The sequence below is a fragment of the Chanos chanos genome, chromosome 9 (genome assembly GCF_902362185.1).
Source record: "Chanos chanos chromosome 9, fChaCha1.1, whole genome shotgun sequence".
NCBI classification, from domain to species: Eukaryota; Metazoa; Chordata; class Actinopteri; order Gonorynchiformes; family Chanidae; genus Chanos; species Chanos chanos.
In genome coordinates, this window is record NC_044503.1 from 35,266,166 (window position 1) to 35,283,709 (window position 17,544).

Here is a 17,544-nt window from a genome sequence, read left to right on the forward strand (position 1 = left end):
TACAGTTGTTGTGTCATGTTGCTTCCTGTCTAGAGAATAAACATTTAGTAAGTTCATAGTTCGCTTTAGAAAAATGTTATTTTTTATACAGCAGTCTATCTGTTACATAAATGTAGTAAAATAAAGGACTTACCCACAAGAATGACAGAAGTCAAAAGAATAATAAGTGGGGCCATGTCCCTGAAAAGCGGATGTTCTCCCTACTAAACATCAATGTGTAAGAAGTTTTGCAGGTGCAGTTACAGGCGCATCAAAATCCTCGCGGAGGCTTTTAGACATCTTTTTGTGCGCTGTGTGCCAGTAGTCACCTTCCGGTCAAAATGGCACCTTTCTCACCACACAAAATAAATGCAGGCCCAGTTCTATAACCGCAACGTGTTCGACAACATTGCTCTGAACCATAAACTTAAAAAAAATTAGACTTTTATAGACGAGGTGCAACTTTCCTAACATGCATTCTCAACGGTTTAACCACAACGTTTTTCTCTCTGTGTGCAAAGGTGACAACACGTCAGTGAAAACTGCTGTGCTTCTAAAGGACACAGACTTCTGATTTTATCCTAATAAAAGTATTTTAAAAAATAACTGTGGGTAAACTTAATGGCGAGGCAGGTTTACAAAAGGTGTCCAACACAGCATTCATACAGCAATGAACACTGGTAAATACATTTGATCAGGCTGAATATTTTTCAGAGACCGTATTAGCAGCACTGCTACTTATTATTGCTCCCGATTTGCAAGGGGGGGGGGGTGGATTTTGGCGCTGGTGGCATAGAAATCAACTCTTCTAAAAACATGTTTAGTTTTCAGATTTATTTAAAAAGAGTGATTTTTTTAAACTTCTGGTGTTTACAATATTTCTAATGTTTGAACTTGATACGCCATGTTTCATGCAAGAGGTGTGTGTGTCTCATCGTCTAACAATACATTTCACAGCCATGACAAAACCGCAGTGCTGGAACATTTGCTGTTTGTTTGCCAGAAACCCTCACCTCTGACGACAGTGAAAGAAAAAATGTTTGTGAAATTTGTTAAGTGAACTGGGCAGATCCGTCTCCAGCTGAGATATTTATAATGCTAACAATTTATTCTTAAATCTTAAAATAATAAGAGAAAAAAGCTCACACCCAGAAATATATCTGTAAACAAATTTTCGTCGAAGAGTTGAAGCAATATTTTATTTAGAAAAAAAAGAAAAACTGCACAAGGCATTGCAGTACAAGTAGAATCGTTTGGGGTTGATGAAATAAAGAAATACGATAATGTTCTTGGATTAATAAGATGACTGTGATCAACGTGGAGGTAAGCTTTTATCAGGAGTTTTCAACGTATGCTTTCTGGTTCTGTCTGCTCTTGTAGAACCTCTGAGCCCAGAACCCAGAAAAGACTCCAGCGGTGAGAAGCAGGAAACCACACAGAGAACCCAGAAACATCAGCCTCTTACAAGAACTCTCACCTGAAATCACGCACAAACCCAAACAACATTGAGCTTTTTTTCAAGATGACGATTTATCAAAATGTTATTGCTAATAAACTGAAGTACGTCTGGCTTTTCAAATGTGAGTGACTGGTATAAAATCGTTAAGTGAAGTCAAAAATCACCCCATGAAATAGAATGTCATGAGACTTTAGTGACATTTTGCAGGCATTTATGGAGACAGAAAAAACCCCCCCAAAAAACCAATATCTTACCAGTGGACATGTGTGTTTTGACTGTTTGGATAAGGACTCCGGTCTCATTATGGCGACACACACAGTTCGCTGTGAGTGTGTTCTCCACTTTGGGGAGTGTGATGACAGACCATCGAATATAGGACCCGTCCTCATTTATCCTTCTCCCTGTTGTTGCATTTATCTCTGTTTTGTTTTCACTCATTTCCCACAATGGATCGCTCCAGTCCGGTCCCGCTCCTGTCAGCTCACAGAGAAACAGAATGGCGTTGTCAGGCCGGGTATAACCAAACACACGTAGTCCGGCGGGAGTCAGAGGGTCTTGATGGGGAGAGAGAGAGAGAGAGAGAGAGAGAATATTTAAAAATTAGGACAGGTTGAAAACATATTTCACGTGTTTGGCATTTAATTTATTTCAGTTCACTTTGGCAGTGGTTAATGAGAGCCTCTATCTGCTATGAACGAAGACGGGAGGCGATCAGTTTCCATTTTCAGGTGTGGGCACCATTAAATACGAATTAAGCTGAAGATGATCATACCTGTAACAACCAAGTAATGAGCTGGCCCAGCAACGGTGTTCTTGCCGTCAAACATAGCGGAGAAATAGCGCCCGGAGTCATGCACAGTAGGGCTGTAAATCTTAAGGTAAGTTTTACCCGAAGTTCCTGGTAAACTGATTTCATAACGGTCGTGCTTGGTGGAATACTGATTAGAGTAGCCCAAGAGTTTAATATTCCCGGCAGACCTTTGGTGGTACCAGGCGATATACAGGTAAGAGCCAGGTCGAAGAATTTGGCCGTGGAGGGTGATCTGTCCTCCAACCTTTCCAAACACGAAACTGTCATGATGCAACAAACACTCTGTTATGTCTAAAAGGAAGAAATGCACAAAAAAACATTAAATACTTAAAAAAATACATAACAACGTCAACAAGTAGAACCACAATACATGTATTTGTACTTGTACTACTATTAATAATAATGTTTATTAACATAACGTTAGTTAACCAGATAAATGCGAAATGCATAAGGGAAAAGAGGGAGTCGCAGCCAATCCGTCAACAAGAAGAACTTTTCAATTTCAAATAATTTGATTTCAGTAAAGAATTTGTCAACTTACCGGTTTTGATCAGAAGTGTTAAAATAGTCAAAAGCACATTCATGCTGACTGAGGTACTCCGACAACAGTAATATTTTCCCACTGTCCAACTGTCTCTGATACTCTCTCTGTCTCTGTTTGTATGTACGTGTGCTTGTGTATGGTGTGTGTGCGAAGAGAGAGAGAGAGAGAGAGAGAGAGACGTATACAACGTGTGCGTGCGCTTATGTGCACTGGGGCATGCAGCTGTACGGTTGTACGCACAGTGCGTACCATGATATTCCAGATTTGCGAGCGTGACTGTTCTGTTGACTGATATTCCCAGATCATGTGCAAGTCCAATTCACATTTCTCCTCTGGATAAACCGCCTTAAGCTAAGCTATGTGCTCACTGTCTGGTCTATTGTCAATGCTACCATAGAAACAATCGTAAATGGGATTGGTGTCGTCAAACCTTTGCCTGTTGTTGTGCAAATACGCGCATAAGGGAAATCTGTTTGGTTAGCTGATGCCCAGAATCTTTAATTGTATCTTTTCAAATGTGGCGCTTTCTCTCCGAAAGATCATCGGTTGCACTCCTAAGCTAGCTAGTTCATGTCAGAGCGCGGCAGATTTCTGCCAACATTCACTGGGTACTGAAAATCCTGCTAGCTATGCCAGTGTCCACGGCCTCTGTCGAATGCTCATTTAGTGTTCTGAGATACTAAAGACTTATTTATGCAACACAATGACAGACTCACTGGACTTGCCCCTATGAACATTCGCCTTCAAATGAAAATAGACAGTGAGAAAGGGCTCTGTTCAATGCGACAGAGGAGAGTAAAGTTCAGATAGGTAGGCCAGATTTAATTATTCATTAATCAGTCAGTGGTGTTTCTCTCCTCTGCTCTCTCTCGATGTGTGTGTGTGTGTGCGTGCATGTACATGTCCATGAGTGGTCAGGTTTCTGTGAGTACTCTAAGATGAAATCCCGCAGGCGCCCCTGCGTATCCGTGTGTGTGTGCGTGTGTGTGTATGTATGTGCGTGTGAGAGATAGATAGAGAGAGAGAGAAATCAGACGACGCCAACATGTCAAAAGACGGGAAGACACCTCACTTTACAGTCAGGTTAAATGTAGGTAACTGCTGTGTTTCACATAAGAGAGAGAGACAGCAGTGATGAGGATCTTACAAACAGTGACTGTGTTTTTCAGGTTCAGGATCATCAACAACCAATAATTCACATTTATCAGATACACAGGTAAGATTCATGCACAAAAACCAAACCCTGATTTAAGAGCAAGTGTGTGTGTGTGTGTGTGTGTGTGAGAGAGAGAGAGAGAAAGCCGCATACAGCCAACTCTGAGTTGTATTATTCACTCCTTCAATACATGGCTCTCTCTAGTGGTGATCAAAAGGAAGCTGACGGATCATAATACAGAAGACAAAACAAACGACCGTTTCCCGTAGCAACGAGTTATCTGACCATCTTTAGATCAGAAATCAAAGTGTATCAAAACAAAACCAGACATAATTACACCTCACCCTGTACTCAACTCTGTAACTCGACTTGTCTGATCAAACATTCAGAAAGTGATTCGGTGGGCGTCATCTTTGAGGTTTTTTGTGTTTACTGACACAAGCGAAACCTTCAACCTCCTGCACAGCACAAGGAAATGCTTTTTTCTTTCTCTGGCACTGCATTTATTGTTTCAAAGTTTATTTGTCACATGCATATTATGGTTAGCAATTTTATTAGGTCTGTATAATTGTGATAGCGTGCTGTCAGATAATCTTTGAAATCAACACATATTTCATGTGAATGAGCTTAACTGCATTTTGAACACGCTGCCACTAGATGGGGATCATTTCCAATTCAAAACGGACACCGAAAAGTCCATCGACTTCATCACAGTTTGTGCGTTGTTCAGTCAATCTCCTCATAGCACCAGAACACACGTGTGGCATCCAGCTAATTATCATGACACCTACCAATTCAGTCTGTTTGCTGTGTGCCCAAATATGACTACATTAACTGATTTTTGGATGCATATTTCATTGAGTATTAATAAAAGTTCCAGTCGTTAATGTCAAACATGAAGGAGTTGAAGAGAACATTCCCAACATTTTTAGGCCAAGGACCCCTTGGCTGATAGATACAAGTTGGAGGGACTGCCTATTACATATCGTATAAAATTATGTTGCTTATGAAACCAGGCCAACAATAATGTGTAGGGCGGCTTATAGTGCCACGTATAAATGTACTTTGTAATGATGTATACAATGATAAGCCATTAAAATAATAATTACTGACAGATTCATATATTTATAGGGTATTTTTTGTAATTTTTATTATTATTTAGGAAAATCAAGAATGCACAATTTTGACTTAGATTGTTGTACAGAAGTGAACTGAATAAGTGGAAGATAAATTTTAAGTAAATTTTATCCTTTTTTATTGTAGGTTGTATTTATGTTAATGTACATTTTATGACATATTTTAATTTTTAGACAAAAAAAAAAAAGTTTGGGATCAAATTACTTGGCGGACCACTTGCAGTAACCCTGAGGAGCCCCTAGAGGTTGCGAACCCCCTGTTGAAGGTTTCTGCTCCAACTCATTGTCTTCTGTAGACTTCTGACCACATTTATTAGGAAATTAATACATTTTAAAGTCACCTATACTGAGAATATTTAGCCCTTTCATCAAACTAAACACACTGAAGGAGATTTGTAAGACAGGTCATAAAATTCAAACAAGAAAATCTATCTGCTTTCTGTAGCAGGTTACATTTATCATTGTTTACTTTTCACTTGGCTGTAAAGTGAGGTCTCTTCCTTTGCGTTGACGGGTCTCTCTCTGTGTCGTCCACCAGACTTCGACTTGGACGGTTGTTTGAAATTGAGGTGAGTGTATGTTATGCCTGGTTGCTCATGTTCCTATGAAGTAAAGACAAAGAGGCAGCATCGTTTCCTCTCTGACCTTTCGTTTACCTTATGGCTTTAAGGCTTGTGATTATAGAAAAACAAGATGAATTCAAAAAGGCTTAACTGGCACGACAAGTTACTTGTAAAGACATAAAGACATAAGGAAGTAACTAACCAGCTAACTAACTAACTAACTAACTAACTAACTAGCTAACTAACTAAGTAACTAACTAACTAACTAGCTAACTAACTAAGTAACTAAATAACTGAGTAACTAACTAACTAACTGACTCACTGGCTGACTGACTGGCTGACTGGCTGACTGACTTATCAACCAGTTAACAAAATAAACAAATACCAAAACTGAAAAAAAAAGTTTCATAGCAGGAGAATAGTGACGCAAGAATCTTGATTTATTTGAAGGTAAGTTGGCATCTCATGTATAGTTTTCTGATTATGAAAATTACTGTCGAGAAAAGACTCTGTCTTCTTCTCCTCTGCCTTCTCCTTATTTGTCCTATCTGTATCTTAATGCCATTTCTTGCATGAATTATTACAAACACTTCCACGGAAACATAACACATTTTCTGTTGTGATTCAATGTGATTTTATCTCATGGAGTCTAGTTTAATAGATTATTTCAATGTAATGCTATGTAGTTTGTTGAAAAGTTCTGTTGATTACAGTTTGCGATGTGGGTGAGGTGAATGTTCACGTGTGGTGTGTAGTTACAGTCATAATAACATTTCCCAATGGTTGTTAGGTCAGTCTGATGTATATGTAGCTGCTGCTGTGTTCCATAACATGAGACCCTAAGAAAACACTGCATTACTCTCCCAAAGATCTTACTTTTATCTGTCTATCTATCTATCTATCTATCTATCTATCTATCTATCTATCTATCTATCTATCTATCTATCTATCTATCTATCTATCTATCTATCTATCTATCTATCTATCTATCTATCATCTATTTTACCATATTTTTCTCCTCAAACTTTATTGTTTGAGCCCAGGTTTCACAGAGCTGTGGCATGAGAACTAAAGCCAAATTCATGGTGTGTTATCATAATGAAACCAAACAGAGCCTGTCTGCTAGTGTCATGTATGTTGAGCCCAGGAGCTGTAGACTCATTCCATTATCATTTCTGTGTCTCTCTCTCTCTCTCTCTCTCTCTCTCTCTCTCTCTCTCTCTCTCTCTCTGTCTCTGACACTTTCTCTGTCTCTGTCTCTCTGGTGCATGTGTGGATATGTGTGCAGATAGTGTGTCATTTTAACACAACTGAAATACAGCACACACAAACACACACAATTACTCTTAAATCAGGGTTTGGTTTGTGTATGAATCTTACCTGGGTGTCTCTTAAAGTTGAATTGTTGTTTGCTGATGATCCTGAACCTGAAACACACAGTCACTGTTTGTAAGATCCACATGAATGTTGTCTCTCTCTCTCTTATGTGAAACACAGCAGTTAGTCACATTTAACCTGACTGTAAAGTGAGGCGTCTTCCTGTGATTTGACATGTTGGTTCGTCTACCAGACTTTGATTTTGACGACTGTTTGAACTGAAGGTCTGTGTATGTCAGTTCTGGCCGCTCATTGTCCTATGAAATGAAGGGAAAAAAGAACTGTTGTGATATATACATTCTCCTACACACACACACACACACACACACACACACACACACTGAACTGAGGGTCTGTGTACGTCAGCTCTGCCTGCACATTATCCTATGAAATGAATGAACAGAAAAAAAAAAAACTGTTGTTACCCAATCAGATCAAACCTATATCTGGTTATCTGTGTAGAAGAACATACCTGCACCCCTACCTGAATTTCTGGACCTACAATACACAAATGCAATGCATTCATTTTAAACTCTGCATATAGGTTTACACATTTTTTCTTGTAACTCAGTAGTAACTCACCTTTGCGTGAGTAACACAGCCAATGAGAGATGAGTATAAGGAGGAGAATCACACTCACTGTACTGAGTGCTGTGGCTGCGTAGGACAGAGCAGCACACCACTCTGAACCTACAGGAAATACAGGACTGTATTAATATAAAACAGTATATCACTCTGAAAACACACAAAACAATTAAGATTCTGACTGAAACAATAAAAAAGAGATTGAAAATCAGGCAGAGAGTGTAAAATATCTCTTCCTAAATAAGTAGAGGAGAAGAAGGAGATAGTCATTAACACTCATTAACTCCAGTAAAAATGTATTTGGCTTGGATACCAGTTTAAACTCCAGAAAATAACCATCAACTTAGTACATATTGAAGTATGTACTGAGAGTTACAGAAGACATTTATAGAGCACAAGGAGTGTATTCAAAAAGCTTACACAACTGTTTATCAATGCTACTCAACAAATGACTAACTTTGTGTGAGTGTGTGTGTGTGTGTGTGTGTGTGTGTGTTTGTGTTTGTGTGTGTGTGTGTGTGTGTGTGTGTGTGTGTGCGTGTTTCACCTGATTCTTCTCTGTTCTTTTTAAAAGAGAACGTGTTGCTTCTATAAACTTTATTGTCTCCAGCATGAACCTCACACCACCACTCCCCCTCCTCCAGCTCTTTATCGCTGTACTCTTTCTGGAGAGCATCATGGGAGCTGTAGTAATAGGAGTTTGTGTCCTGATCTTTATTGCTGTTATTGTAGTAGAGCTGGTGACTGATTGGAACTGGGATTTGTAACTGACTCATCACTTGGAACCTGTTACAAATACGTAATATTAGTTTAGTAGTTTCTGAATGTAACGTTCTGGATTTAAAAGGTCTGAACCAAGACATAAATAAAATTGTTAACTCGGGAGAAAAGGTCTTGATCTGGGAAAATTTAGGGTTGCTCATAATAAATCATTTTGCACTTTTAGCCTTTAATGTATTTACAAAAAATGTATTTCTTCTTCCAACAATATATTTCCTTACACTAGTCTATAATTAATTCGTGACCTGTTGGGTATTAGAAAACGAAGTGGCCCCCGCAGAACGCCAGAAAAATATCTGTAAAACGAAGAAATTCACGAAGGCTGGATCATTAGAATTTCTATCAGTAATTTTATAGTGAGGCATAGCTTATTGACAATTTCCTCACTTCTAAGATTTATGCGTAAAAACAGAACAAAACACTCCATGAAAATACAAGGCAGGTGTTGGTTATTTCAAAGTATGATTCTTTCGAACTACTACGCGGTCAACCTGTAATTATACAACACTACAGGAACTGAAAAACGAATCTTTAAAAATTACATACTGACCCATTCTTTGTTTCCACTGATTCCAAGATCTGACCGGTTCGGTTCCTTCCACTAGATAACTGCCAAAATATATCCGACACTGGAGCACCCAAACCGCTCGCAAGACAACGCAGATCGATGTGGCGTCTCGGTTTTGTCCGCTGGTCTTCAAGTGAATCGTTGAACCGCTCAAAAAGCAACATGATTTTGCTATTTTTTGTCCAGACGTCCTCCTCTAAAAGCAATACAACATTGTCCGTCTGTAATCATTAGATTATTGATACCCTGTTAATGTATTCTCTTTTTTCAAAGGTGAGTCCAAAAGTAGAACATAATATAAGGGAGGACTGGGACTTATAAAATATTTAAAAAAAAAGAAAAAAAGCAGTAATGGTTTTGTCTTGCAAAGCATCTCAGTGACATCAGGATTAAGAAAAACAGTTTAACAAAGACAGATGTCTAACCAACTGTGCGCTGACTTTCAGTGCGGAACGAATAAGCAAAATTCGTTTCTGTTCATTATTCTGAAAATGAACACGTAATGAAAGTCATTGATTATTTGGTTCTTGGTCAGCAAAAGTCTCTTGAAGGCTGTAAGGCAGGGAATCCAGTTTAGACGATCCACACTACTGGACTATTTGTTTACAGGATCTGTGTCACCACAACCGATCATAATGTTGCACTGGAGAGCGACTCCGTATTGCGGGGTCTGGTGGATCAGGGTCGCAAATGAAATCTGCAGGGGGCTGTATCTCCAAGACTGGACTTGGGACTCCATTCTTTAAACAAATCTACATTTTATACTAATACATAACTGTCCGAGTTTTGACTTCTCTCGTTTTGGGCTTAGGTTGCATTTCTTTTTTCAAACTGACTTTTGATGACCGTTAAATCTCTCCATGTCCGTAAACCTTTATTCTTTTCACATTGCATAGATCTGCTCAGACACTAAATCGATAGGTTCTAACAGACAGGTCATTTTTTGCGCTTGTCTTTGTTTTTCTTCAAACCGATGACCCTTTTCTCTGTGAAAATTCCTGTAGAGGTCATAAATCCTTCTATTTGAAACTTTCAGTCTCCGATTTCAAATCTTTTCACATTTTTTCTTAGATTACCTTTTCATTCAAAGTTTCGAATGCACGTTCTTTTTATTTGTATTAAAAATCATTAATAATTGTGTGTGTATTAATATATTTCATTCTGATTCATTCAACAGACACTTTGCTTTGATTGATATCAATACATCAAAATGTGATTATGAACAAAGTCACAATTTTTACTAACCCCCGACATGCAGTCGTGTGCCTCCAGCCTTAAAGTCGATGGTTGTGCTGAACTTTTCTCTGCAATAATAGCGGCCTGAATCATGCTTTTCAGCCAGCAAAATCGTCAATTGTATTTCAAAATCATTTAATTTTTGACTGGAAAATCGACACGGTGGTTCCTGACAGTCTGTGTCAATCTCCTCCACTGTTCCGTTGATGTCCAATCGAGTCCAGGCCATATATTCACGACTACAGCCCTGTGCTTTCACACAGGGGCAATTTATGGAGACATCACTGCCTGGTTTGGAAATAATTAACGGGCCCGCGTCTGTGGGAAGAATAAAGAAAATGAAACTCGTACATGAATGAACAGATAAATAACTAAAGATTGGTTTTACTAGTGAAATTGTAAACTGAGCATCTGGCGTTATTTAGGTAAGCTAAAGCCAAAAGTATAGCCAACTCATACCAATATACTGTATATTAACTGAATCGGCCAGGAAAATAGACAGACTTACCCACGTGGAAAACAGACAGAAGAAGAATCAAAAATCGAGCCATGTCATTTAGAAACACATTCTCTCTCGTTTGTAATGGTACCCGTGAGAAGACTGAACAGAATAGAACGTACAGCGAAATCTCTACCCTGGTGCGCTTTTGCGCGTGATATACGGTCTGCTACTAATTTCAAACAGGATCCGGTATAAATTCAAAAACTAAATCAAACTATTATATGTGTACAGACACCAAGGCCAATCAACAACATGGCCAATGAACAAAAAAACTCCGCCTTCGACCAGACAATGTTGTCATGAACTCACAAATCGCCTTTTACGCCTCACTTAACTCAGGGCCTCAACAGTTTAACCACGTGTTTTTGATTCAATTTTTAGAGATGTGCTCAGGGCAAATTCAAACTCAAGAGAGGGTTTTTTTCTTAAAGACAACTTCAAAAAACAGCCTATTACATTTTTATTGTCTTCCGCTCTGTGGTCCAAATTTGATTCGACCAGCTGAAGCTCAGAGCTTTTGTCAGAAGAAAGTTTTGTCCGAGGATTTTTCTTCTTTTCAATGAATTAAAGCAGCATTCATACACTATACGATTTTGTCGTCAGATTAACTATGTACCGTTACTCAGTATTCACATTTATTGATGTTGTTCTTCTTTCAAATCATGCAGAGCTCCAGAAACTCCAAGAAACTTCAGTCTCAGGTAACAGTTCACTCTTGTTCAAGCATAATGATATTTAAATGATCGTGCAAATACTATGGCAAGCATGTTTCAGTGACAAATGCATTAAAGAGGAGAAATTAGAAAGAGGTGTAATAATGTACTTCTCTGTTCCCTCTTGGTAAAAATATGATGTATAAGATGTTTATACTGGTCACACTCTGAAGAGAGTGATGCTCAGTGACAAGCGTTCAACAGTGTGTGTGTATATATCCTGTCAACAAACCACCACTGCATTAACCTGGCCTGAGAAGCGGAAAGTTCTTGTCTGTTTTGCTAAGTGGAAACTTTCACCCCTGACCACAGTGAAAGTTAAAAGATGTGGTGTGAGCTATGCAGAGTGCAGAAGATACACCTTTTTCCATCATGACTTCTCACTGACAAAACTGTTTTTAAGTGCAATGAGACAGTTAAAAGAGATTTCAAAACAAAATATCAACAAAAAGGTACTCATACTGATCAGTGCTCAAACCCATTTCAGTATTCACTAAACATATCAACAAAAACATAGTTGGCCCATCCATCCATTTTCTGCCGCTTATCCTGGACCGGGTCGTGGTGGCAGCAGGCTGAGGAGGGTAGCCCAGACATCCCTTTCCCCGGCTACATCCACCAGCTCCTCCTGGGGAATTCTAAGGCCGAGATATATATTTATATATATATATTTATATTATTTATATATATATTTCTACCAACATGTCCTGGGTCTGCCCCGGGGTCTCCTCCCAGTTGATCGTGCCCAGAGCATCTGCACAGGGAGGCGCCCAGGAGGCATCCTTATTAGCTTCCCGAACCACCTCAGCAGGCTCCTTTCAATGCGGAGGAGCAGCGGCTCTACTCAAAGCTCCTCCCGGGTGTCTGAGCTCCTCACCCTATCCCTAAGGGTGTGCACAACTACCCTGCAGGGGAAGCTCATTTCCACTGCTTGTATCCACAATCTCATTCTTTCGGTCACTACCCAGAGAGTTCGTGACCATAGGAGAGGGTTGGAACACAGATCGACTGGTAAATTGAAAACCTTACCTTCTGAATCGATTCCTTCTTCACCACAACAGTCTGGTCCCCTCAAAGCCTCTCCATCGTTGCCAAGGTGAGCATTGAAGTCTCCCAGTAGAACTACAGAGTCCCCAGATGGTGTCTTGACTAGGACACTTTCCAGTGTATTTAAGAAGGCAGGGTACTCTGAGCTGCCGTTCGGCCCGTACGCCGTCACGACAGTCGGAGATCTCTCCCCTGCAACCCAAAGGCGCAGTGAGGCAACCCTTTCATTCAACGGGACAAACTCCAACACAGCGGCGCTCAGATGGGGGCTAACAAGTAACCCCACACCTGCCCGCCGCCTCTCACCCCAGGCAACTCCAGAGAAGGACAGAGTCCAGCCCCCATCCAGGAGTTTGGTTCCAGAGCCAAGGCTGTGCGTAGAAGCGAGCCCAAATATATCTAGTTGGTATCGCTCCACCTCCCGGACAAGTTCCGGCTCTTTACCCTACAGAAAGGTGACATTCCACGTACCAAAAGTTAATTTCTGTACCGTAGGCCTTCGCCCCAACCCGGCACCGGTCTGGCATCGCACTCAGCCCCTGTTTCTCCCCTAGCAGGTGGTGGGCCCATGAGATGGTGGCCCAAGTGGTTCATTCAGGCTGAGCCCGACCAGACCCTGTGGCAGGTCCGGCCTTAAGGCGCTCACCTATGAGCTCCCCTCCCAGGCCTGGCTCCAGTAGGGGGCCCTGGTCTCCCTATTCTAGGCGAGGTGCCTGTTTCTTTGTGATTGCTGTTCATAAGAATTGCTTTTTGTCTGGCCCCTCACCTGGGCCCCCTCTGCCTTGGGTGACCCTACCAGGAGCTAGATGCTCCAGGCAGCACAGCTCCCAGGATCACAGGGGCTCACAAACCCCACCACCACGATAAGGCTGCGATTCCAGGAGGGGAACATAGGTGACAAAATTAAATGTAAGCAAATTTATATAAACTAGTGAACAGATTAAACGCAGAAAAACTAAGAAGATGGATAGATGGTTAAACAAAAAGAAGACAGAGAGACAAAAACAGACAGACAGACAGGCAGACTGGCAGAAAATCAGACAGACAGACAGACAGGCAGACAAACAGATAGATAGATAGATAGACAGATAGATAGACTGACAGATAGATTGATTGATAGATAGATGACGTGAGGAGGTTTGCATTGTTTTACTTCGGCTCCTCAGATCTTTGTCAAAAATTTACTGCACGTTACTAAACCAGCTCTCAGGTTCTTGCTTGTAACCAACCCATAGGACTTAATGGAACTGAGTTTAATTATAGCCAGTCTCAAATGTGAAGAGGAAGAGACACATTTTATTGCGGCTGCATGCTAAACCTGTCTTTGTTTTGTAAAACGGTATTGGTGCCTGTTTCTATTCCGACAATTATAGCGATATCAAAAATAACAGCATTCAGAAATATATAACGAAATTGTTAATAATGATAAGAAGAGGAGGGGAAAAAGATAGTAGGTCTCTCCCTATCTCTCTCCCCCCCCCCCCCCCCCCCCCCTCTGTGTGTGTGTGTGTGTGTGTGTGTGTCGGTTCAGACGTCGTGTTCATTTTTGGTCAGTTTAGATGCCGGCAAACCCTGACACAAGAAAAGGATAGTGCAAATGCTCAGGTAGTTTATGCAGTATTTTCGTCTTGGAAATGCAACGGTAGGAGGCTTACAGATTAGATTACAGTGGATTTAATATTTTCATGCCGAGGTTATCCATTTCTATCTTCTGTGGTCCAGTGGATCTTACAAGAGAGAACAGCTGAAACAACAAACTGGAACTGCTTTTGTCATATTCCTGATACCAGTTTTCCCCACTAGATGGTGGTATTGTTTTAACTCCATCAAGGTAGTGCTTAGAACGGTTCTCATTCTGCTCTTTAAGGCCACCTCCTCTTCCTGAGTGACACAGTTGTGTTTCAGCCCAGCCCTATCAAAAGTGATTTCACTACTAACTCTCAACTGATCATTAAGCGCTTGATTCTCTCAGTAAGAGGTGAAAATAAAAGGCTAAAACAGAGATATGCGGAGGCAGAGGGCCTGGAGGAACAGGATTTGTACTAGGGGCACAGCCCTCTCCTGTAGTTTCTCCAGACAGATACACTGATCTGAAGAATACGACTGTACTTTGAGATAAAATCTTAAGCTGTGAAAAATCTTTGGGCGTAATGTACAAGCAGAGATTCAAAAGCGGTTTCTAAGGGCTGAATGTCCATGATGATGAAGCTGAAAACAGAAAAGAGTTTGGCGCTCAGAATGGTAATGATTAGACTTCGCCAGTAGGGGTCAGAACGCACTACTGAGTGAAGATTAGACACATGGCATCGAGTCCAGGCAAAGAATTTGCACAGTATTCTCAGATACTGTTAACTTTTGAATCTCCTTGTTTATGGAATCCCAAACTAAGGCACTACGCATTCATTTGAGTAATAATTCTGTTTATTTATACAAATATTGTCAATTTTGGAGACACCAGCAACATTGTTGGGAAAGTAACATAGTCATACCTTAATGGCACTAAATGAACAAAAAATGAATTAGAAAAATGTTATGGTGGCAGGTAAGTCAAATGAAATAAAGTTATCAGATGTTCATACTGTTACTTTAAAACTATACATTTAGGTGTAATGTGCTTCAGAAGACGTTTGGAAGATGTCAGGGACAATTGAGGGAAATGTACAAAGTTATATTTCATTTGACCACTTTTATTGAGTAAATGTTGATCTGTCAAATACAAATCAGAACAGGTTTAAAATACCTCAATGTTGAGTCGACCAACAGACTTTCATTGTTGGTTCATCTGCTATTCTTTCTAGAACCTCATCGCTATGGTAATCTTAATTTGCATAAGTATTTTTTTTAAGACATAGCATACAGAATATGCACACACTGTCAAATTAGAAGTTAAATGGATACTTAAAATTTACATATGTTTCTCACATGCTTCAAATGAAGTTAAATTAATAATGTGAGCCAACTTTCCAAACAGACATGTTTACATCAGTCTTACATGAATAGTGAACACAGACAACTGGGTTTATTGGTATTACAGTATTACAGTGATGCCTGTTTAATATGTTCTGTTGTAACTGAATGTCACGGTGGAGAGAACCAGACTGTTTGTCTGTCTGTGTCACTGTCTCTTTGTCTTTCCCCCAGAGCTGACGTGTCATTTGAAGTCCTGAATAATGTATTTTACAGTTGTGTAGATGTCCACCTGAGAAAAGAAAATTTAAACAGAGTCTGGAATCTTTATACACTCACACACACACACACACACACACACACACACGCACACACACAGAGAACTTGAAGTGACTCACCTGGTATCTAGATAAAGGTAGCTCTCTGCCTTTCATTGTGTGATCTATGAGGTAATGACAGTTTTAGTCAACATGAAAAATGTAGAGGTACTGGGCTCTTTTCTTTTTTAAACTCTTCAGTATGACCTCTCATGACCTCTAATGAAGAGTCTGTCAAATATCTAAATATCTTTTTCTCATGAGTAACTCACCTGTGTGGAGGTAACATAGCCAATGAGAGATGATTATAAGGAGGATGATCACACACACTGTACTGAGTGCTATGGCTGCATAGGACAGAACAGCACACCGCTCTGACACTACAGGAAACACAAAAGTACATCAATATTAGACAGAAGATACCTATTAAACTATGTGAGGCAGTACACAATAAATCCTTATGAAAATCAATGAATCATTCAATCAATGAATCAATAAACAAATCAGTAAGGAGAAAATTAAAAGGAAGAAGGTGGATGCCATACATTTGCCATTAGAGACTAGTTCCTGAGTAAGAAACGAGTTATTCAGAGTTGTAATGTGTATTTAAATTGAGTTCAGATCTGTAAAATTCAACTTAAAATGAAAGTTACACACTGTGAGCAGCTTGTGTCAGTTTTGTCATTGTAATGGGTTACATGTTTTTGTCAAGTTTGTTAACAGATATTATTATTGTTTTTGTTGTTGTTGTGGTGGTGGTGGTGGTCATACTTAATTTTCTTTTTCAATTTTCAGTCACTTGGATAGCATTTTCTAATTCATAAAACATTTTTTAAAACAAGCGTGAATAGGTATTTAGAATTATAGAGGACACTGACTGAACCCAAAGAATAGACTCACAGTATATACACAATTGTTTACTGGTGTCATTGAATATATATTTACTTTTATGTGTGCGTGTGTGTGTGTGTGTGTGTGTGCATGTGTGTGTGTGTGTGTGTGTGTGTATGTCTTACCTGATTCTTCCCCATTTCTCATGTTAAGTGAGAACTTATTACTTATATAAACTTTATTGTCTCCAGTATGAACCTCACACCACCATTCCTCCTCCTCCAGGTCTTTATCACTTTCCTCATGCTGCAGAGCATTGTGGGAGTTGTCCCCGTTACTGTAGTAGAACTGTAGGTAACTGGTGGGAATTTGAACTTGTTGCTGACTCATCACTTGGAAGCTTTTGGAAAAATGAATAAAATGGTACGTTTAAGGTCAAAGACTGACACAGTCCACAACATCCATAAGGTAAATTTAGTTTCTTCAGAATGTAACTGTCTGGATTTGAGAGGTCTTAACTGTAAGTTAAATAAAAGTGTTCACACTGTGGAATTATATCTTGATTCTGAGCGTTTTTACCTCCCCCATGATGTGCGTGCAGTTAATTCGAGTCATTACAACAATAACTTTTACTCACTCACCCACTGTTTGTCTTCACTGATTCCAAAATCTGACCGGTTTGGTTCTTTCCAGAAGAAGACCGCCAAAGTATATCCGACACTGGAGCACCCAGGCCGGTCACTAGGCATCGCAGCTCAGCGTAGCGTTTCGGTTTTGTCCGCTGGTCTTGTAATGAATCCCTGAACCACTCAGAGAGCAGCACGACTTCACTGTTTTTGGTCCAGATATCCTCCTCTGAAAGTAGGTATTATATTTAATCCAACACAAAATCCACAGGGGAGAAGCGAATAAGAGTAGAATGCTACTTAAGCTCCGGAGAGCTCACATTACGGGTCTGTCTGGCAAAGTGCCACACTGACATTAGTTCGTTGACTGGCAAAGGTTTCAGAGAATCAGATGGCGATAAATCATA